The sequence below is a fragment of the Pinus tabuliformis genome, chromosome 6, assembly GCF_031772625.1.
Source record: "Pinus tabuliformis cultivar Carrire ecotype Pingquan chromosome 6, CPIR1, whole genome shotgun sequence".
Taxonomy (NCBI): Eukaryota; Viridiplantae; Streptophyta; class Pinopsida; order Pinales; family Pinaceae; genus Pinus; species Pinus tabuliformis.
Genome location: NC_142292.1, coordinates 211,989,845 through 212,013,693, shown reverse-complemented (window position 1 = coordinate 212,013,693; position 23,849 = coordinate 211,989,845).

Sequence of the window (23,849 nt, the reverse complement as noted above, 5' to 3'; positions counted from 1 at the left end):
CGAATCATCATTTAGGGTGTTTGATGAACACCACAGATGAAAGGTCATCACATGATTCGACGGATCTTCACCCGGATTTCCATTAAATTTAGGAATATCTGATGGAAGTTTATGCGGAATCGCTGGCCACCAAGGGGCGTAAGCGATTGGATCGTTTGTTAACTGATTTAAATCAAGTAACTCTAAAGTTGCCACAAAGGGTAACTGCTGGTTCAGGTTAGGTGAAGCATACCCAGGATAAGATGGGATTGCCTGAGCAGTTGGTCTTTGCATACCGGCATAATGCATTTGATGCTGGTAACTTTGGTAAGGTTGGTGGGCATGACCATTGTAAAATGGTTGATTTTGACCGTTTTGAATATACGGCTGTCCACTATTTGTGAAGATTTGTTGCTCAGAACCTTGGTATACTTGTTGGAATTGCGGTTGTTGGTATTGTACTAGCCATGGTTGTGAAGCCATGTGATGTTGCCCGATACTAACTGTTTGACCAAGATGGGGGGTAATTGTACCCGCCTGAACCTGTGTCATTCCACCAGTCGGCGATTGTGGTTGAGTTGCAGGGTCAAGGGGCTGTTGCATTACAACCTGAGATACCTGAGGTTGGCATACAACAGGCAGCGCTTGAACTTGCGACACCGTCACAATAGCTGGCGTAGTTGGTATATTTGACATAGGTAAGCATTGCTGCATCGAGTATACAACTCTTGGTTGTTGAGGTAGTATTGGTACCCAACCGCTAGAAGTAATTCCGACATAACCCGAATTTTGTTGTGAACTCCCGTATGGTTGACGAAAGGGTATACTGCCCCCCATACGGTGGTAATCCAGAACTCAAGGGAATGGTTTTCCCTTGAGGGTCGGACTGCCTAAATTGACCTCCAAATGGATCAATTTGTTGAGACTCAACATAAGAGTTTCCGGATATTATTCCGGATGAACAAACAAGAACAGACCATACTGTCGAAATGGCCCCTGAGTGGGCTCCTTCTAGCGATTGAGAGCTAGTTGGGATAGATGGTATACTGGCGAACATTGTTGGAGTGATAGCAGGGGGTTCTGCCGTCACTGTGTCAGACGACACAGTCCTAGATGTTGACGGTTGTTCAAACATTTCTAGTCTATCCAAAAGATTACCTAGCGATTCTACAGGAGCTTCCGCTGGCGGTAGACTAACTTCTGATGAAGAAGGATACAGAGTGATCCCGACTCCAAATTGCGATGGAGTACTAGTTGGAGGATCTTCCACAATCTCTTCTATGGCAATCAGACCAGGTGGAAGGGGTAGACCGTCAGGTCCGTAGAATATTTCTGGTGCCGAAGAAGGTATGGAATCGGCAACGACAAATGTTTGAGGAGTAAGACTCTCCGAACCGGTTGTAAATGGAACTGGTTCGGTAACACAAGTGTTTACCCTCAGACTAGGATTAGTACTACTGTCCTTCTGTGGCTGCTGAACTTCTTCTGTAGAGGCAGGGATTCCAGAAATGTTTGGAGTAACCGGAGTCTCTGATGTTGTTGGAACACTTGTTCTAACTTTAACAGGAGATTTGGAACCAGTTAAACGAGTTCGCTTTGTCCGTACTAGCTTCGATTCCGAAGACAAAGACGGTTGACTCGTAAACCTCCACGAACGACGGGGTTTCAATTGACTTTCTTCCACGATTACGGATTACTCGATCAACTAAAAATAAAGGGAAAGTATGTTTTCGAATTAAATGAATTTTAGACGCTTTGACACAACTTGTTTTTTTCAATTTTTAAGAGTCGAGAAAAAACAAAAGATGACTCTAGTCTCCTTCGATTTTTAATGAGCCTGAAGTGACAAGTGCTCAGATGGACCTTTTCTGTTAAAGAGTCTGAAAAGGAACGAAAGGGACTGCTATGGAAATCTAGGTAGATGGATTACCAAACCGATCGCAAAACTGCAGAATACTTTTTACGGTACGGCAGTCAATCTTCCTGAATGCTGTGTTCAGTGCATTGCGATCGATAGGGCGGCAGACACGGCTTCCTATGGAGAAAGGATTAAGCCTATTGGGGTCTCCCAAAATATACTCGACGGTACGTGGGAGCACAAGTCCGTACTGGCACTTATCGTCTCAAAGTGGAGGAATCACCCAACCATCAGTGAGAATAACAGTTACCATGCTTTACGACGCCGGAATACGTCTCTAGCCTAGACTTCTAAATGTTGTGTGTTAAGTTCCAAAGCGTTGTTAGATTCATTGAATTTATTTTATAGTTGATCTTGTTTATGAAGTTTGCCTTTCAGGTTCACCACGAGATGTAGATGTAATTCCTAAAATGCAATCTAAGATGATAAACAATCTTTTTATCTTCTCTGTGCAATGAAAATCCTAGCTACTAAGGAAAGAAAGACAGAATCTTTTCACAAAGAGAAAAGAGCACACTCTAAATGCACTATCCTAAATCAAACCAATCAGACTGTCTATATGCAAATGCACATGCATGTATTTGTTTTCGACTTTCTTAGTATATGAATGATAAAAAGAAAGTTGATGCACAAATCTGAATTTCTTTTCAAGCAACAAATATCAACAAGTTTCTTTTCGAAATAAAAAATGGAGACGATCACAACACCTTACGATTTTGAAATGAATACTTGTTTTCGACACTAGAAAATTTACAAATTCAGACCAAAAACAATAGTAACAGAATAATCGACCATCAACAGCAATCAAACTCTTTCCTATGATCGAAATTGACACTTGCGACAGTTTCAAATCAAAGGACGACAATACGGTTACGCTACTTTTGCAAAGGAGAATTGAAAATGACTCAACAAACACACAAAAACATTTACAGTTCTTTTGTACAAAGGAGGTAGAATAAAAGCAAGGAAAAGGGGTTTCAAACAGACATATACTGATCAAAGGCAGCAAAATTCAGGAATATAACCAGAAAGAATGAATCACAGAAACCAAAACTGCACAAATCCTAGTCTGATCAGCGCACCTGTAACACAGGGAATTTGAAATGCAGCACACCTTCTCCACTCGGGAAGTGCGTTGAAGTTCAGATCCTCTGAACAGTACCTGCGCTGGGCTAGAAACGAGACTCTGTTTGGGTTCCGGGTCACAGTTTGCAGTTCAGTTCATGGGTTTTGGCCGAGAAAAAGGTAATCAGTAACTCAACAATCAGGGGTAGATCTAAGGAGGATCTAAGAGCTATCACAAGGGCAATCAGAGAGTTTGTGAATCAGTTGTTTAAATCATAAACAGATCCCGTAGATGGACTGAAGTAGCATTTATCTACTTTGCATTTGCTATGGCAAATGCAGGTCGAATGCTACCTGTAAGTTTATGAAATAGACAATAAAGAAGATAAACAAACAAACTAATTCGTCCCCAGCGGAGTCGCCATTTTGTTACAGGGAAAAGTGTCTACTCAGAACTGCTTATCCCACTAAGGTGTGACAGCTGCCTTAGAAACAAACAGAGTAAAGCTACTTTCATTTTTCCTTTATGAATTATAGCTAGAGAGGAACAAAAAGACCAACCTCTGTCTTGCGCTAATCTCCTGATTTGATTCCTTTCTTCCTTGATAGTCTTTCGCTACTTGTTCCCTTGCATGCCCAGCTTCACAAACTACCTGTAAGATCACAGTAGCATAGCACTATACAAATACATGGATCTATAATCATAAACAATCTAGGATCAGATGTAAATTGACCATACAAATGCAACAAACATCAATGACACAAGAGTATGGAGGAAAACTTGAATAGCTTTTATTGATAAACAAGAAATAGCCAAGAGGAGTTACAACCAATTGTTCTGACCCAGCATCAACCTCCCAGCAAGGAAGCCCCTCTTCACCTCATACAAAGCTTAGATCACCCAACAATTCGATGTTTGTCTCAAGAAACCAACAACAATTCCTTACAATATGCAAAATTCCAGCCTCCGGATCTCTGGGATGAGGGATCCATATATAGATATCTGTAATGGAGATGAGTCAGATTATGATTTGATTAGTGTCTTCCCTCTGATAGTTCTTGCTTCCACTTGGAGATTGATGATCTCTTACTCATCCTTGGTCGAATTCAGAGAGGCAAGTGTCACAGGAGAAGTTTCTGGAAGCTTCCATTGCCTCTCCACCTTGCGGAATGACACTGCCATTTGTCATTTCTCGCCCATCGTACCCCATAGAAGGGCTTTTTGAAATGCAACGCACCCACACAGTGTACTTAGGTGAGATGCAACGCACTTGGCCAGTGGAGCAGCTGAAATGATCCTGTTTTGACCAATTCTGAGCAGTTTTTTATGGAGAACTTCTGGGAGAAGCTGTAATCTGTTGACCTTGTTCCTTTAGGGGTTAGAACAACACTTTTAGGGACTTAGGAGCCCTTGGTTTATGGACATTTCATGCTTGGGGTTGTAGGGCCCAAAAATGTCTATAACAGACCATATCTTGTAAAGGATTGGAAGAAATTACCACTCCTCAAACTCTAAAGATAGAAGGACATATCAAGAAGAAAAAGGTTCAAGCAGTGAAAGATCACATCGAGCATCAACAACAAGTTCTCCAACTTTTAAAAGATAACGCCACTTTGGTGCAAAATCAAATGAAACAACAGGTAGATCAACATCGTAGTGAAAAATGTTTTGATGTAGGTGATTGGGTATTTTTACTTTTACATCTCAAGCAAGATATTTATGAGAAGGAAATGTTGGAAATACTATATGCACTTAAGAAATGGTGACCTTACCGAATGGGAAGACACTTCAAGGTAAAAATGGATCATGATAGTCTTAAATACTTTTTAAAACAACTATTATCTTTAGAAGAACAATAAAAATGGGTCACAAATATGTTGGGTTATGACTTTGACATCATCTATAGAAAAGGGAAGCAAAATTTTGTTGCAGATGCACTCTCAAGAAAGGATGAGGATGTGGAAGCATTGTTGTTAAGTTATGGTATGTTCTATGCTTATAACAGTTTACTTCTTTTTCTTATTATATTCCACCGAATAGCAATCACATGTACATAAAGTAAAGTGCAGATAGAGCATTAAACGATCGACAGAAAACAAGCCAAGACAAGAGACACAAGATGTGGCGGCTAGCGAGGGACAAACCCCACAATGTGTGGGGAAACCCTTTGATCAAATCTTCTTTTATCTTCAATAATTCAGCAGAGATAAATAGTACAATAAATCTGATTCATATCAGCAGTAGCAAAACCCTAGATCAGTAGCATCAGCATTAGCAGCTTCATTATCAAACTAGGGCAGACCATATCTCACAAACCGACAGTCGGATTGACTTCATTCCACCACCAAACGTTTCGGCTTCCAGAGGAGGTTCAGATGAACCTACAGTGCAGTTCAGATGAGGAGATCTTCTAGGCCACGCAAGTCAATCTTTACTTCTGCAGTTGCAGCTTCAGTTTCAGCAGTTTCCGGCTTCAAACTAGGGCAGTCGATATCTTGCAAACCGTTTGTCGGATTGACTTCATTCCACCACCAAAAGTTGCGGCTTTCAAAGGAGGTTCAGATGAACCTACAGCGCAGTTTAGATGAGGAGATCTTCTAGGCCACGCAAGTCAATCATTACTTCTGCAGTTGTAGCTTCAGTTTCAGTAGTTTCCGGCTTCAAACTAGGGCAGTCGATATCTTGCAAACCGTTCGTCGGATTGACTTCATTCCACCACCAAACGTTGCGGCTTTCAAAGGAGGTTCAGATGAACCTACAACGCAGTTCCAAAGAGGAGATCTTCTAGGCCACACAAGTCAATCTTTACTTCTGCAATTGCAGCTTCAAATTCAACAGCTTCCGGCTTCACATGTGAGAGAGAGAGAGAGACCCATTTCAGCGCAGTAGAGAAGAGACTCATATCTGCGCAGTAGAGAGAGAGAGATGTGATGAGATGGGTGAGTCCAAATGAGGAAAAGTCCTCTTATATTTATACACAACGTTGGTGGGTGAATAGATGCGACTGTTGGGCTTCTGAGCCTACATGAGTTGTAGGTCGGCTTGATAATAATTCCATAATCAAAATAAATTCATATCTCCATGAATACTTATCGGAATTGGATGATCTTTATATCAATCCTACACCTCTTGATGAGAGGAATCTATTAAAAATATTATTAGCCATGAATAAGATGACCCACATGAAGTTTTTCCCTGGTTGCCAATTTTAACACTCCCTCTCAACCATGGAGAACTTCATCTGCAATCTGTCTATCGGTCATTACTATTCATCCATCAAATGCACTGCCTTGTACAGCCTGACCCTTGCCCTGCTCTGCTCTATTTTTCCTGTTCTGCTTTGTCTTGTTCTACCCTGCACTGATCTGTACTATTTTGTTTTGTTCTGCTCTGCTCTTGCATTGTTCTGTTCTACTCTGCTTTTGTCCGAATTATGAAGAAGAAGAAATGATCGAGGATGTATCATACTGACTCAAAGTCAGTCTCAGAGTATGTACCACTGGTCCCAGACCAGTCTCAACCAACCCAAAGTCAGCGTCATAGTGAGTACAACTCCAATGGTCCTAGACCAATATCATCCTCCACTGACTCAAAGTCAGTCTCAGAGTATGTACCACTAATCCCAGACCAGTCTCAACTGACCCAAAGTCAGCGTCATAGTATGGTACAACTCCTATCACTGGTCCCAGACCAGTATCATTGATCCCAGATCAATGGAGGTCATCCTAGCGTAGGGAGTACGGTAGTTACAACGATGCGTCCATCGGTACTACTATGGTCCCTAACTTCATTTCCCTGCTCATTGATCAGATGAGAGGTACTTCCCATGAGTCCCAGACTGCATGGGTAGGATGCCTCGACAGGAGAACTAATCAATCCTGTCCTCACAGGAGAACACATCAATCCTGCTACAATTGCCATGGAGAACACATCAATCTAGGCCTCACAGGAGAACACATCAATCCTGCTACAATTGCCATGGAGAACACATCAATCTAGGCTGCCATGGAGAACACATCAATCCAGGCCTCACAGGAGAACTAATCATCCTGCTACACAGGAGAGCGAATCATCCTGTTCCACAAGAGAGCGAATCATCTTGTCCCACAAGAGAGCGAATCATCTTGTTCCAGTGTGCACCACCAGGGGAGGGTGAGTCACCCTGTGGTCATATGTTGCTCCAGTAGGAACCGCAAGCCCTTAGAGCTCCCAGAGCTCAATGTATGCAACATGCAGGACCCTTGTAAAAAGGTTTCTTTCCGACTCCAAGTCGTTTGGGAAAATCACAGATTAGATCTTTCCTCGGGGTTTTGACAAGGTGTATCAACCTGTACATCATCTTAATGTGATGGAGCTTCCTTGCTCATCAACTTACCATATCCCAGATGATGTCTATCTGCTGGAGCAATTGACGAATACGGGATTCCTCAATAATCGAATCCCACCTCTGGTTGTTACAGAGAATCACAGTGGTATCCACTGTAAATCCAAATAGCTCACTGAAGAGCTTTCGCAACCAGAGTGCCTCACATGAGGTTATGTTAGCAACAATATATCCTGCTTCGGCGGTGCTCAAAGCCACCGACTTCTGCTTCCTGCTCATCCAGGATATCGAAGCAGATCCCAAGGTGAAACGGTACCCGGAAGTGCTCTTACGGTCCACCACACTGCCTACCCAATCAACATCAGTATATCCAAGTAGTCTCACATCTCCGGCAGTGTATCTTAATCCATGAGAGATTGTGTCCTGAAGACATCTCAGAAGATTCCTGGCATCAATCCAGTGAGGCTCAAACAAATATGAGCTCACAATGCTAACTGCAAAACATATGTTCGGACAGAGGTTCACCAAGAACATCAATGCAAATGAGTTTTTGAAACTCAAAGGCATTTCCAAGTCTGGTCCGACATCACTACCATATAACTTCTAAAAGTTAAGATCCTCGAGGTAGTCACAGGCTTGCAGTCCATCATACCGAATCTTTCCAATATATTTACCACATATTTTCCTTGAGATAGGAAAATTTCCCTTGGCTTCTGCCACACTTCAAGTCCTTGGTCCTTCATTTCAAATTCAGAAGCCATCTCCCTCTTACATTTGTGAATGAGAGGGTTTGCACCTGTTAGAAAGAGGTCATCCACATAAAACATCATCAAGTAGCTATCAATCCTCTCATACCATGCTCGGGGTGCTTGCTTCAGCCCATAGAGAGCCTTCTTCAACCTGCATACATGAGATTTTCAATCATAAATCTCAAATCCTTCAGGTTGCTCCACATAGACCTCTTCTTTGATCGAGCCATGCAAGAACGCAGTCTTGACATCCATTTGATGCAGGTTCCATCCTTGTGAAGCGGCAAGGGCTATGATCGAGCGGATGGTCGTATATCTGGCAACAGGTGCAAATATCTCATCATAGTCTATACCTTCCTTTTGGGAGAAACCTCGAGCAACAAAACGAGCTTTATACTTTTCCGTGATTCCATCTGCTGCATGCTTTATCTTGTAAAGCCATTTGGAAGTAACAACAGTCTTGTCCTGGGGTCTGGGAACTACTTCCCAAACATCATTCTTTATGATAGACTCATATTCTTCGGTCATAGCATCCTTCCATACTTGATGCTTGACGGCATCTGAGAATGACGAAGGCTCATTTTGTATGATCGTGCTCATGATGGTCAGGTATCCTTGATACCTATTAGGTTTCTTACTTTCACGTAAGGTTCCTCGGGGTGCAGCATGTCCTTCAGCATCATCAAGTAACCCCTTAAGCCATGAAGGCCTCTTCCTAGAAGAGGAAGGCTCATATGGAGGAGGATCAATCGGATCCATGGGTTCTTCTACATCAGGCATTGATTCATCATCATTTTCTTTCGGTTCCCTGGTGTTGGCTTCTTGAGAGCTCCTCAAAGTCGGAAGATTGATCACCTTGCTAAGAGCCATATCTTCGTCAAAGGTGACATCATGACTAATTATGACTTCCCTTTGACCGGCTACATAGATTCTATAGCCTTTAGTATTTTCACCATAGCCCACGAAAATTCCCTTCTTTCCAGATGCTCCCAATTTATTTCTTTTCTCTTTCGGCACACGAAAGTATACAGGGCTTCCAAAAATTTTAAAATGAGAAACATCAGGTTTCTTACCGGTGAATTTTTCTTCAGGAGTCTTGGACCCCAATGCTTGATGAGGGCATCGATTTTGTACATATACGGCAGTGTTTGCAGCTTCAGCCCATAGAAACTTCGGAAGTCTTTGATCATGTAGCATGGCCCGGACAGCTACCATCATCATGCGGTTCTTCCTTCCCACCACATCATTCTGCTCAGGAGTATGTGGCGTAGTAGTCTCCCTCTTAATGCCAACCTCAGGTATGCCTGAGTGAACCAATTGTAATATATCGGAGGTCTTGCTTTGGCTTGAGGGGAATGGTCCCCTTTTGAGCTTTCCTTCGGCACATCCTGGACATACACCTTCTTTCTCTACTCAAAATTCGGGCATCCCTGTCACCATTTGTCTTACACCGAGTATAGCTTTATAATGAAGGGGGGCAAACTTCTAATGCCAAAGTTCGAATTGAAGAGATGTGTCATAAGACATGACACCTAACAGACTTCCATCAACCTGATATAATGAATCAACACTAAACCCAAGAGTAAAGGCATCTTTAACATTATTTTTCCATATACATACCTTGCCATTGTTGAAGGTTACCTTGTAGCCTTTGTCTTCCATTGCCGAGATGGATGCTAGGTTCTTTTTGAGGTCATGTGCATTTAATACATCCTGGACTTTCTAGCCTTCTTGAATGGTTGCCATGTTCCTTGATTTCCCGCATTCCTTTTTCCTTTGTTGTTGAATTTTCCATTCCTTCGATTACCATGAGAGGGATTTTGATCATCGTCACGGTGAGAGTTCTTTCTATCAGGGCATTCCCTTGCATAGTGACCTGCTTTATTGCAAATGAAACATCGTCCTTTTCTTCCACCCTTAAATCCAGCCTTTCTTTTCGATTTAGACCCAGAATTATTTCTTTTCTTAGCATGAGAAGAAAAAGCAGCAGGAGGACCTTTAGGCAAGGGCATTTCCTGCTCTTCTACCCTTGTTTGTTCTTGAATGCATCTAGCCATTAATTCCTCGAAACTAGGAATTACATTATTGTTCAGAAGAGTAGTCCTGAACACATACCATTCAGATGGTAATCCTCTGAGAGTTGTGAGTTCCATTTCTCTGTCAGTAATGGTTTCCCCAATAGATAGGAGATCGTTCTTAATCTCGGTGATTCTTAAGAAGTATGCTTGCATACTTTCATCTTCACCCTTCTTGATTTCCCTCAACTTATTTCTAAGAAACAAAACTTGATTTGCATCATTAACTTTAAATAAACTCACCAGTCTGTTGTAGATTTCCTTGGAGGTGTCTAGATCAGAGATGTAGGCCACCAAGCGCTTGTCGATAGAGTCCCGGATGATCTTCTTTGTTTTGACTTCTCCATTTTTCCATTTGTTCCACGCAACAGCAGATGCATTTGATGAAGGCTCAACAATATTGCCTCTTACATGGTCCAGCACTCCTTGATCTTCAAGGGTTAGATCGATATACATCTTCCATCCGTGATAGTCAGCTTTCTCACGGAGCTTGTCTTCGGCAGGAAAGAGTGTTGAGGACCCCATAGTTCTTTTAGGATAGCCTTGCCAATCTTCTCTTCAATGATTGCTCTTTCTCTTGCTCGGGCTTTGTCTTCACCTCAGCTCTGATACCATGTTAAGTTATGGTATGTTCTATGCTTATAACAGTTTACTTCTTTTTCTTATTATATTCCACCGAATAGCAATCACATGTACATAAAGTAAAGTGCAGATAGAACATTAAACGATCGACAGAAAACAAGCCAAGACAAGAGACACAAGATGTGGCGGCTAGCCAGGGATAAACCCCACAATGTGCGGGGAAACCCTTTGATCAAATCTTCTTTTATCTTCAATAATTCAGCAGAGATAAATAGTACAATAAATCTGATTCATATCAGCAGTAGCAAAACCCTAGATCATTAGCATCAGCATTAGCGGCTTCATTATCAAACTAGGGCAGACCATATCTCACAAACCGACAGTCGGATTGACTTCATTCCACCACCAAAAGTTTCGGCTTCCAGAGGAGGTTCAGATGAACCTACAACACAGTTTAGATGAGGAGATCTTCTAGGCCACGCAAGTCAATCTTTACTTCTGCAGTTGCAGCTTCAGTTTCAGTAGTTTCCGGCTTCAAACTAGGGCAGTCGATATCTTGCAAACCGTTCGTCGGATTGACTTCATTCCACCACCAAAAGTTGCGGCTTTCAAAGGAGGTTCAGATGAACCTATAGTGTAGTTCAGATGAGGAGATCTTCTAGGCCACGCAAGTCAATCTTTACTTCTGCAGTTGCAGCTTCAGTTTCAGCAGTTTCCGGCTTCAAACTAGGGCAGTCGATATCTTGCAAACCGTTCGTTGGATTGACTTCATTCCACCACCAAAAGTTGCAGCTTTCAAAGGAGGTTCAGATGAACCTATAGCACAGTTACAAAGAGGAGATCTTCTAGGCCACGCAATTCAATCTTTACTTCTACAGTTGCAGCTTCCAATTCAACAGCTTCCGGCTTCACATGTGTGAGAGAGAGAGACCCATTTCAGCGCAGTAGAGAAGAGACCCATATTTGCGCAGTAGAGAGAGAGAGATGTGATGAGATGAGTGAGTCCAAATGAGGAAAAGTCCTCTTATATTTATACACAACGTTGGTGGGTGAATAGATGCGACTATTGGGCTTCTGAGCCTACATGAGTTGTAGGTCGGCTTGATAATAATTCCATAATCAAAATAAATTCATATCTCCATGAATACTTATCGGAATTGGATGATCTTTATATCAATCCTACACCTCTCGACGAGAGGAATCTAATAAAAATATTATTAGCCATGAATAAGATGACCCACATGAAGTTTTGACCTGGTTGCCAATTTTAACAATTGTTTTGTGCTATTTCTATTATCCAACTAGATTGGATAAACGAAGCAAGGGATGAATGGAAGAAGGACGAAGAAGTATGGTCACTTATTCAAAAGTTGCAAAAGATCCCAATTCAAACAATATTGCCAGAAATTGAAGAGGAAGGAAAAATCATATTGGAACCTGGAGCAGTCACAGAAACAAGAACTCGACAGCTACGAAATCGATCTATTTCAGAGTACCTCATCAAGTGGAAGAACTTACCCACTGAAGATTCCACATGGGAGGACAAGCATTTTATACAGAAGCATCAAGAACTACTCAGGCATTGAGGACAACACTTTTTGAAGGAGAGGGGCATGTTAGGCCCCTATACTATTAGTGTAACCACTTACTGTTATTAGTATGACCCCCTTATTATATTGATGTACCCATGTAGTGCCCATATTGTTACTATTGTGCCCGATAGAAGCCCACTATTGTTATTATTATGCCCTTACATTATTATTATTATTATGTCGGCTTTGATTATATTTTGACCCCTTAGACTCCTATATATAGAAAGGAGGTATTTTCATTTGTGTCATCCAAAAATTGTTCTTTTGTGTAATGTAAAGGAGGTTGCCCCCTCGAAGAGGCTAAATTTTAAGGCGTTCAACTATCTTTTCTATCTTTTTGTGAGTCGGTTTCATAACATGATATAAGTGTGTGACCATGCTCAGAGTCTCTCTTTTTCTCATCTTCATCTCATTGATCCAACACTTAGTCCAACTAGGAAAAATCCCTGACCGGGCCACTTAGCCTCATTCTGTCCACCCTGAACTGTGCGTTGTGCAGTCTCAACCCTCTAGCAACATCCTTATCCCTTGGCACTGCACAATGCTCAGTATCTGCCTTCCAGAACTGTGCAGTGCGCAATCATAGTGCTCAAATGCAGTCTCTAACCTCCAAAACTACGTAATTTCTCTCTCATGCCCAATTAGTATTTTGCATTGTGTAGTCTAAAGGCTTAGGCCTTAGCCTTGAGCTCCTAAACTACACAATTTCGCAATCACCTCGCCTCCCTGCCTCCCAGAACTGTGGAGTGGGAAAACTCAAGGCTCAAGCCTCTAGACTGAGTCCTTGAGTTCCTCAACTACACAATCCCTCTGCCCAAGCCTCCAAAAGTGCACAATGTGTAGTTTAAAGCCTCAAGCCTCCAAATTGAGTCCTTGAGTCCCTCAACTACACAATTCCTTGGCCTTTGTCCTTCCATAACTGCGCAGTGGGCATCTTCAAGACTCAAGCCCAAACCTTGAGCTCTGAAGCCCCTCAACTATACAATCTCTTGATCCTAGCCATCGTGAACTGTGCAATTGCGTAGTATCAAGCCTCGATGTCGGCGCTTGACCTCTAGAACTATGCAATCCCTTAGAAAATCACTCAACTAGTCACCAGTTCCATCCCTAACAAGTGATTTCATGAAATATGTTAGGTTAGGAGTTTTCGGATTGATGTCGGTTTGTCATGAATGGTTTTCAGTTGTAGGTACTCTATCTTATCATGACAGGATGATGATGGAGGAAAAGGAGAAGGGGACCATGCTAGAAGACACATATGAAGCTGAAGGGATAAGATGATCATCAGGCGAGAAGACAAAGGAACACCATATTACAACAAAATATCAAATATCAGGACTGCATGAAGGCTCCATCTGATTCACAACCCTTTGGAGGGTGGATATGAAGAACAAAGCATATCTCTCATGAATATGAAGCATTGCACATCTCTTATTAAAGACAAAGAAATAACAAAGAGTGGCTTGACATTACCATGTCATCATGCAATCCATGTCATCAGTGTCATGTCATATCACAAGTCATCATGTGTGACATCATTTGTGGATTATGTAAATTCTATATTGGAAAATGTAATGTAAAGTGGAAGTCCAAGAGTCATCCATGTAATGTGAAAAATCACGTGGGAGTTGAAAGGTCATAAAGAAGTTAAACAATCATGAGGGTAGCCAGAGAGTCACATTGGAGGTGAATGATCACCCCATTTGTTATATATACACCCTCATTGTACATGCAAAGGAATTTTCGCCTTGGCTCCTCCTACCAGAAATTGGAGAGGAAGATAGTTGTTTTGGAGGAGTAAGTGATTGCTCTAATGCTCCATTATTTGGGCTAGTGGGATCATTGTGTTGATGTATCTTGGAATTTTACTTAATTCATAAGCTCGTTGATCCAACACACTTTCATGCATATGTCGTGAATATTGTAAGATTGTTCTTTAAATGTTTGTTGTGTATGTTTTTCTCATTTGTACTAAGGAAACTGAACTATTTTGGTCACTTTGGTGCTTATCTTGTTAAAGTTATGTTTTGTTTTCTTTAACAATCGTTGCTTCCTTGTGAACTATTTCATTGTTTGATCAACGATTAATTATTATGTATGTGCTCGTGTGCCTTTTCTAGATTATTATTATTACTTGTATTTAAAGGGCCCATTTCTCTCATCCCTTTTGGTAGAAAGACCTTGATACTTTCCGCAGCTGAACATTTCACAAGGAATACTCTCTTGTGCTGAACTTTGAACACAAGGCAAATATACAAGGATATATGGTAGTCGGGTTGATACTCCAAATGGGGCTCCTAATCCAAACAATGTGAGGCTTAATTGGGACTTTACATCGGGGAGACTCGCTTGGTTGATGAATTTCTAGCACCGTCAACTTATATTTTTCAAGATATGATATTATTTTGGTTTTGGTGGAGTATTGTAAATGAATGTAGAGGAAACATACTTACTCATTGATTTGATGCATATTCGAAGCAACCATTTGCTACTCTTTCCAACGGTTCTTCTAATGGAGTTATTATTTAAAATGAAATAAGAAAATCCTAATTTAATCTTTTCCTTGAATTGAATTAGGAATAAAATTGTAATTCCACATCAAAAAAAAACTTGAACTAGTTAACTAAGTTAAATTGACTTTGTTGACTCAGTTAATTCGAGTTGAGGGTCTAACTTGAGTCATGTATAGTGTCTCTTACATTGTAGGAGCCCTAGTTGAGTTTATTTTGAGTTGTAATTAATTAATTCATTTTAATAGAGTTAAATTTAGTTAAACTAGTTCCAACTGATAGAGGAACTAGTAGGAGGTCAAACAGTGGGGTGTTGCTTCATGTGTTCAACCAATTAACTAATGATTCACTCATAAATGACTCATGCATGTCAAATATGAGAGTTACCCAGTTGAGATTGGAGTTCATGGACATTGTAATATCAGTTGTATAATCATCTAAATTGTACAAGTGGTGCATGCAGTGTGAGGAAGGCCTATAAGGATGATGCAGGAGCACCTGGACTTAGCCAACAATGTGAAAGTTTGTTCACATGTTGTGGCTAAACAAGTTGAATTTCATTGACCTGATTGATCAAAAGTCAGTTTTACTGAGAGGGTTGGATCTCTCAAGAAATGAGTTGTATTTCATTATTGTAATAGTTAAAAATTGTCTTATTTTAGGTTCAAAGATAAGTTATTAGCATAGGTGGGTGGTAGAGCTAGGAATTAGATATTCACTGTTAGATTGATTAAAAATAGGGATTGAGTTGTCAGGCACAGAATAAAGTGATATTCGATTGATAAAAAGAAGGGAAAATGTAATGAAGAAGGATTGAGTGGAGCGAGAGCAAGAATAGTGTGTGGATTATATTTTGAAACAGAGGTCTTTTATTTGTGTAATTGGGCCAAGGCCGAGACTCTGTAACATATATTATATTAATGAAAATGATCCAATATGTATTTGTATTGTAATCTGTAGAAATTTTGAATAATAAACACTTATTCACATAGATTATCCCGATTATACACTATTGCGGAATACATGCATAATACATAACCTCCTCTACGTTGATCATCAATTTAGCAGCATTAAAAACAATGAAACATCAATCGCATGCACACATTAACACAGTATGTAACCCGAGGAAAGCATACAGCTGAAAACCCCACATTATCTGTATATTATAATGATTGAGAACATGTAACAATACATAGTACAATACTCCTCACAAGTACTCAGCACTATCTCCACCTGTTACACACAAACTAGCTCAGATATGAAGCCTCAAAGCTCCTCCACTGTCTGCCTGCCTCCACTGCGCAATCCTACAAGAGAATCACGTGAGCACAAGCTACAATTTCCTTGATATTGGCCCACACTGCACAATCCTCATTGGCATTACTCAATCCATGCATGTGCAAATCTCATGCACAACTGATAGTCATAACTCACCCTTTCACTTACCTCTATAACCTGTCTCTGTTGAACTGTCCATGCACTGAGTTAACTGATGTATTCTTTAGTTGCTCTATGAGTTAATAATTAGTGAATTAATTAACAATCAATTCACACAACTCATCACTAGTGTATTCTTTAGTTAGACTAAATACAATTAGTTCAACTAAGTCAAACTGAACACAACTCCATCAACTCCACATCCAACTCCACAGAACTCACATGCATGAGTTCTAACTGAAGTCCTCCATGCAATAGCTCAACTAACACATAAGAAACCATGTGATTCCTTCTATCAGTTGCATGTGCCACATCCGTAGCTCGAACTAAAGTGCTCCAAGAGAATAAGATAATGTTTAGAGTCCAAATATTACTAAGGGCTAATAATATTTGACTGTTTCTATTTTTAGCTCGGCAGTCTAAAAATAGACTCTGATCACTCCACTGTGAACCAAAAATAGAAGTCCATCTATTTTTCCCAACATGACCAATCATCCATAAACAGCATCCTGCAACTCATAGACCATGATCCATATGTCTAAAAATAGAAATAGTCTAAAAATAGACTTTGCGCCAAAAATAGCCTGTGGGCCCACTTAGTGAAGGCAACTCCTTTCCACTAAGCTCCATCATCTTGTTGCATTTTCAACACTCCCTCTTAACAAGATATGGATTATCTGCAACCCCTATCCTGCAACTCTGGAATGTTCTGCATACAACACATTTGCTTGGTCCACTTGCTCCAACAACACTTGGAACAAAAAAAACACTCCCAACTGACCACTCTGTTGGGCTAGGAACATACTCTAATGCTGAAGCTCTACCTTCTGCTGACAAGTGCTCCCTCTCTGACATCTACGCTACTACAACATCTCCATGCATCTTGCACCATTGCAAACTTCTCTGTGCCACCTAGCACTGTGCAAAACACTTGTGCCTCTCGCATTGCTGCAGCCTGCTAGCTATGCGCTGTCCTAGGATTCCCTACATTGTTGCTCTCTCTGCCACTCCATCCGCATCTGTCTCTACCCAATCAGTCAGTTCCTGCTACTCCACATCGGGGCTCCTGTAGCAAGGTCTCATCCAAGAGGTTGGGTACCTCAAGGATCCTGCCCCTCCTCCTTGGGACAATCAATCCACATCACCCCACCTCCTACCTAGAGGTATGGCTGCATGCGATCCTTCTGCCCACCTGGCTCGAAGTTTCCCCCTACTAGAGGTCTCTGCATGAGTAGATGTCTCTACTCGATCTCCTCTTAGCTTCCCCTGTTGTGGTTGCTCCACAACCTCCTGAAGTTGCTGCACCAATCGTGGCTCCTCCACAATCGTCTAAGACTTCTTCTGGCTCTGCATGTTGAGAGGTAATATACGCTCCCTCTCAACCACCAAGTCTCCATTAGTTGCCTTGCTGATCAAGGCTTTGCATGCATCTACATGCAACTGATAAACGTTCCTGACTCAAACCCCTATCTTCCGGGTTTATCCAGTTGTCTTGCTGCGCACGAAAGCCTTTCCCTCGCTGAAGACAACATCATATCCCTTGTCTTCTAACATCGCCACAGAGATAAGATTCTTCTTCAATCCTGGAACATGCATCACTTCCTTCAATCTGAAGGGTTTACTAAACTCCCTCTCAAAGGAAATGGTACCGATACCAGTCGCACTGTATCTACCATCATCGCTCATCTCGATGTGCACTCCAAGATCTTTGTCCTCCAGATCAGAAAACAAATCTCGATCTCCTGTCATGTGAAAAGACGCACCACTGTCCAAGAACCATACCGATCCCATCACACTTGATACCAAGCATGCGATCAACAAAAAATCCAGCTCAAATTATGAGGCTAAGGCCTCTCCCGCTGCAGATCCAACAGCTTCCTTATTTTTCTTCTTCTGCGGACAATCTGTGGCATCTCCATTCTCAGCTTTGATGTTTCTGAGTTTATCCTTGAGCGCCATTCCACCAGCTCAAAACTCAACCGCTTCTGATCTAAAATTCATGAGAACAAAGTATTTCTTGTACAGAGATCGACTGTATGGGCATTAACCGAATATCTCACCTTCCAAAAGAAGGATGAATCCAGAGGCTACCTGGCCCGATTACAGACTCTGCCTGAAGAAATAAAATGTAAACACTTTCTGAATAATAGATCTGATGATCAACAGATTTGATACCATGTATAAATTTTGAATAATAAACACTTATTCACAGATATTATCCCGATTATACGCTATTGCGGAATACATGCATAATACATAACCTCCTCTACGTTGATCATCAATTTAGCAGCATTAAAAACAATGAAACATCAATTGCATGCACACATTAACACAGTATGTAACCCGGGGAAAGCATACAGCTGAAAACCCCACACTATCTATATATTATAATGATTGAGAACATGTAACAATACATAGTACAATACTCCTCACAAGTACTCAGTACTATCTCCACCTGTTACACACAAACTAGCTCAGATCTGAAGCCTCAAATCTCCTCCACTGTTTGCCTGCCTCCACTGCGCAATCCTGCAAGAGAATCACGTGAGCACAAGCTACAATTGCCTTGATATTGGCCCACACTGCACAATCCTCATTGGCATTACTCAATCCATGCATGTGCAAATCTCATGCACAACTGATAGTCACAACTCACCCTTTCACTTACCTCTAACACCTGTCTCTGTTGAACTGTCCATGCACTGAGTTAACTGATGTATTCTTTAGTTGCTTTATGAGTTAATAATTAGTGAATTAATTAACAATCAATTCACACAACTCATCGCTAGTGCATTCTTTAGTTAGAATAAATACAACTAGTTCAACTAAGTCAAACTGAACACAACTCCATCAACTCCACAGAACTCACATGCATGAGTTCTAACTAAAGTCCTCCATGCAATAGCTCAACTAACACATAAGAAACCACGTGATTCCTTCTGTCAGCTGCATGTGCCACATCCGTAGCTCAAACTGAAGTGCTCCAAGTGAATAAGATAATGTTTAGAGTCCAAATATTACTAAGGGCTAATAATATTTTATTGTTTCTATTTTTAGCCTGGCAGTCTAAAAATAGATTCTGATCACTCCGCTGTGAACCAAAAATAGAAGTACATCTATTCTTCCCAACATGACCAATCATCCATAAACAACATCCTGCAACTCATAGACCATGATCCATATGTCTAAAAATAGACTTTGCGCCAAAAATATCCTGCGGGCCCACTTAGTGAAGGCGACTCCTTTCCACTAAGCTCCATCATCTTATTGCATTTTCAACATAATCCTGGTGAAAAATCTTGTTTCTTTCGATGTGTCAGCGTCCAAACAGTTAACCGGGTACTTTCTGTAATTTCATATTTAACGCAAATCTGAGTGGTTGTGGGTTTTCTGTGTATTCACAATAAATCGGGGTCAATTAGCATTAAGGGTTAATTTTGTGATTAAGTACTAAAATCATTCATTAAGGGCTTTGCTTAATTTAACACACATGGTGATATCCAAGAGCGAGGTTTAAATAGTGAAGTGGTATTTCGGGCAGCCTCAAAACCATAAGTGGTAAAAAGGAGTAGTCCCCCGATTCCATTCAGTGGAGGACACGTAGCAGCAAGGAGGTGAGAGGAAACCGCTTTTTGGGCGGGTACTCTCCGTGCAAGTTGTGCCCCTGATATCCTTGTGAACCGTTGGATCTGTCACGAGTTAATCGACAGTGGAGGATTAACGATTAGTTTTGTTGATCGGGTGTAACATCAACCATTGGATTGGTGAATGCAATGGACGGTGGAGATTGATTGATAGAGTTCAAGTGAAAAGAGCGAACCTAAGAAATTTATAGATGCGGGCATAATGCATTTGAAGTCTGGCTTTATGTGTGAAGTGTGTTTTCCTATGTTTCCCGTGTGGTTCCGATTTTACGTGTTGTTGGGGTTTAAAGCCAATAACACTTCTGATCGGTTTTGTGCGTCCATAACCCACAAGTCCGTGCATATTGATTTCAGATTGCAGCTTTGTTGCATCATTTTTGGTATCAGAGCACACAGATTAAGGTTGATTGTAGAAAAAAATGCCGCCGAGGAGAGGAGCTGGCATTGGTCGAGGAAGACCTGAAGCAAATGCAGTACTACTGGAAGAGATCCAGAGTCTGCGTACGAGAATGGAAACAATTGAGACTGCTCAGAGAAGAACACCTCACGAAAGAGCTGACAATACTAAAGAAGAATTTTCTGAGGAAGAAGAAGAGGAGGAAAATGAAACTACCAGAGTTATCAAGATATTGGCGGAAGTAGGAGGAAAACCAAAGATGAAAATTCCTATGTATGAAGGGAGTCTTAATGCAAAAGAGCTAATGGATTGGATCAATTCATTGGAAAAATATTTTGACTATTAAGAGGAAGCTTACGACAAAAAGAAGGTGAAATTTGCAGTTACCAGATTGAAGGGTCACGCAGCTATTTGGTGGGATGAATTACAAACATCCAGAACGAGGAAAGGAAAGTCCAAGAGCAAGCAATGGGACAAAATGATGAGTAAAATGAAAACCAAATTTATGCCTAAATATTATCAGTTAAATCTTTTCAAACAATTGCAAAATTTAAGGCAAAAAGGAATGTTTGTTAAGGAATACACAGAAGAGTTTTATAGATTGAGTATTAGAGTAGGACATGCAGAAGATGACATGGAGAAGGTAGCTAGACATATCAATGGCTTAAGGTATGACATGATCCAGGATGAGATCAACTTGTTGAGTCTAAAGACTATTGAAGTTTCCTATCAAGCAGGTTTGAAGGCAGAAGAGAAGGTGTTGAGAAAATAGAATCAGAGGAATAGAGGAAGAAGCTCAGTAAGAGGTAGAGGAACTACCAGACCAAGGGGACAACAACATCAGCATGAAGCAAGTAGCTCAAGTAGCAGACCACCACAGAGGGGAGAATTTAACAGAGGAATATTTGCACCCAGAGGAAGAGGCCAAGGAAGAGATGTTCGGTGTTACACATGTGGAGAATGGGGACATGTGTCATGGGACTGTCCTCATAATAAACCAACAAGTCAAAGGAATGTGAATGTGGCTGAGGCAAAGCCAGAACCACCTCGACTTATCGAAAAGGAAGAACCCCCTGAAGTAGGAGAATCCCTATTATTGAGAAGAACCTTGCTTAAGACAAAGAAGGAGATTGAAGAACCAGCACAAAGGAAGAATTTATTTAGAGCTACCTGTAAATCAAAAGGTAAGTGTTGTAAAGTAATAATTGACAGTGGAAGCACTGACAACCTTGTTTCTACAAAGATTGTGGACAAGCTCGGATTAGCGAAGACAATACACCCTACTCCTTACAAAGTATCATGGTTACAGAAAGGACATCAGATTATTGTGACAGAACAATGCAAGGTTGAGATACAAATTGGTACGTATAAAGATGTGATATTATGTGATGTAATGCCCATGACATATGCCATGTATTACTGGGAAGACCGTGGCAATTTGATAGAAAATATATTCATGATGGGAGGAGAAACACCTATATTCTGGAGAAGGGTGGAACTAAACATACATTGTTGCCATTGAAGGACGACGCTAACGAAGGAACACGTGGAAGTAGTGTTATGATGATGATTGGGAAGGAGTTGTTACAAGAGGTTGAAAAAGGTGAAGAAATGCATTTCGCTGTCATTGGGAGACCTAAGGTAATTTTGACTTTCACAAACTTAGACGATTTATATGAAGAGATCAAAACTTTGTTGAATTATTTTGCTGATATTGTTGTGGATGAGTTGCCAAATGCATTGCTACCGATCAGGAGTATTAGTCATCATATTGATCTAATACCAGGAGAAAGTTTGCCAAACAAAGTAGCATACAGATTAACTCCTCAAGAGAACGCAGAAGTTGGAAGACAAGTGCAGGAGCTGATGGATAAGGGGCTAATCAGAGAAAGTCTTAGTCCATGTGTTGTACCAACAGTACTCAGTCCAAAGAAAGGAGGAGAATGGCGTATGTGCACAGATTTCAGAGCCATAAACAAGATCACTATCAGGTATAGATTTCCTTTACCACGCATGTATGATTTGATGGATTCTTTGAGTGGATCCAAATATTTTACTAAAATAGATTTTAAGAGTGGATATCATCAAATAAGAATTCGAGAAGGCGATGAATGGAAGACTGCATTTAAAACAAATAGTGGGTTTTATGAGTGGTTAGTGGTGCCTTTTGGACTCACTAATGCACCTAGCACATTCATGAGATTGATGAATGAAGTTTTGAAGGAATATGCAAGCAAGTTTTTTATTTTTTATCTTGATGATATTATAGTCTTTAGTAGAAGTAAAGAAGAACATGTAGAGCATCTTAAGTTGGTTCTAAGAACTCTGCAGAAAGAGAAACTACTGATAAATTTGAAGAAATGTAGTTTCATGAAGGAAGAATTAATTTACTTGGGATTTGTAGTTTCTAAAGAAGGATTGAAAATGGATCCAGAGAAAGTACAAGTAATTTGGAACTGGCCTATTCCAAGGAATATATTCAAGGTAAGAAGCTTTCATGGTCTTGCAAGTTTTTATAGGAAATTTATCAGAGGTTCTAGTCAGATTTGTGCACCAATTCTTGAAACAATCAAGGAGACTAATCAACCATTCAAGTGGACAGAAGTAGCAGATAGGTATTTTAAATTGATGAAGGAGAAAATCACATAGAAACCAGTTTTGGCTTTACTTGATTTTGAAAAGGTATTTCAAGTTGAAACAGATGCTAGTGGAGTTGCAATTGGAGCAGTTTTGAGTCATGAACAGAGACCAATAGCATACTTTAGTGAGAAACTAAATGAAGCAAAGAAGAAGTATTCTTCTTATGATAAATAATTTTATGCTATTGTACAAGCCTCGAAAAAATGGAGACATTATTTGCTGCCAAAGGAATTCATATTGTATTCGGGCAATCATGCCTTACAATTCATCAATAATCAGCCGAAGTTGAACCAAAAACATGCCAAGTGGGTAGAATTTTTGCAAAGCTTTACTTTTGTGATAAAACACAAGTGGTAAGTCAAATAAATTCGTTGATGCATTGAGCACGGTAAGTTTTATTGTGCAAGAATTCAAAGTTGGTGTTGTAGGATTTGAAGAAATGGTCGAAATGTATTAAGATGATGCAGATTTCAAAGATATCTATATAGCAGTTCAAAATCCAATAGTTCATAACAGAAGTTAGTGGTTATATTATCTTATCCAAGGAGGGTTATTGTTTAAAGGTAACAAGTTGTGCATTCCCAAATGTTCTATGAGGGAAAACATAATAAAGGAGAAACATAGTGGGGGATTATCTGGTCACTTTGGACAAGACAAAACCTTTGCACATGTAAATGCTTTTTACTATTGGCCAAAGATGCAGACTGATATTAAGAGATTTGTTGAGAAGTGCAAGATATGTCAGCATGCTAAAGGGAAAAACCAGAATACAGGATTGTACCAGCCATTGCCAATACCAAACCGACCATGGGATGCAGTTAGCATGGATTTTGTTTTGGGCTTACCTAAAACTCAAAGGGGAAATGATTCCATTTATGTTGTAGTAGATAGATTTTCCAAGATGGCACATTTCATTGCTTCTAAAAAGACTAGTGG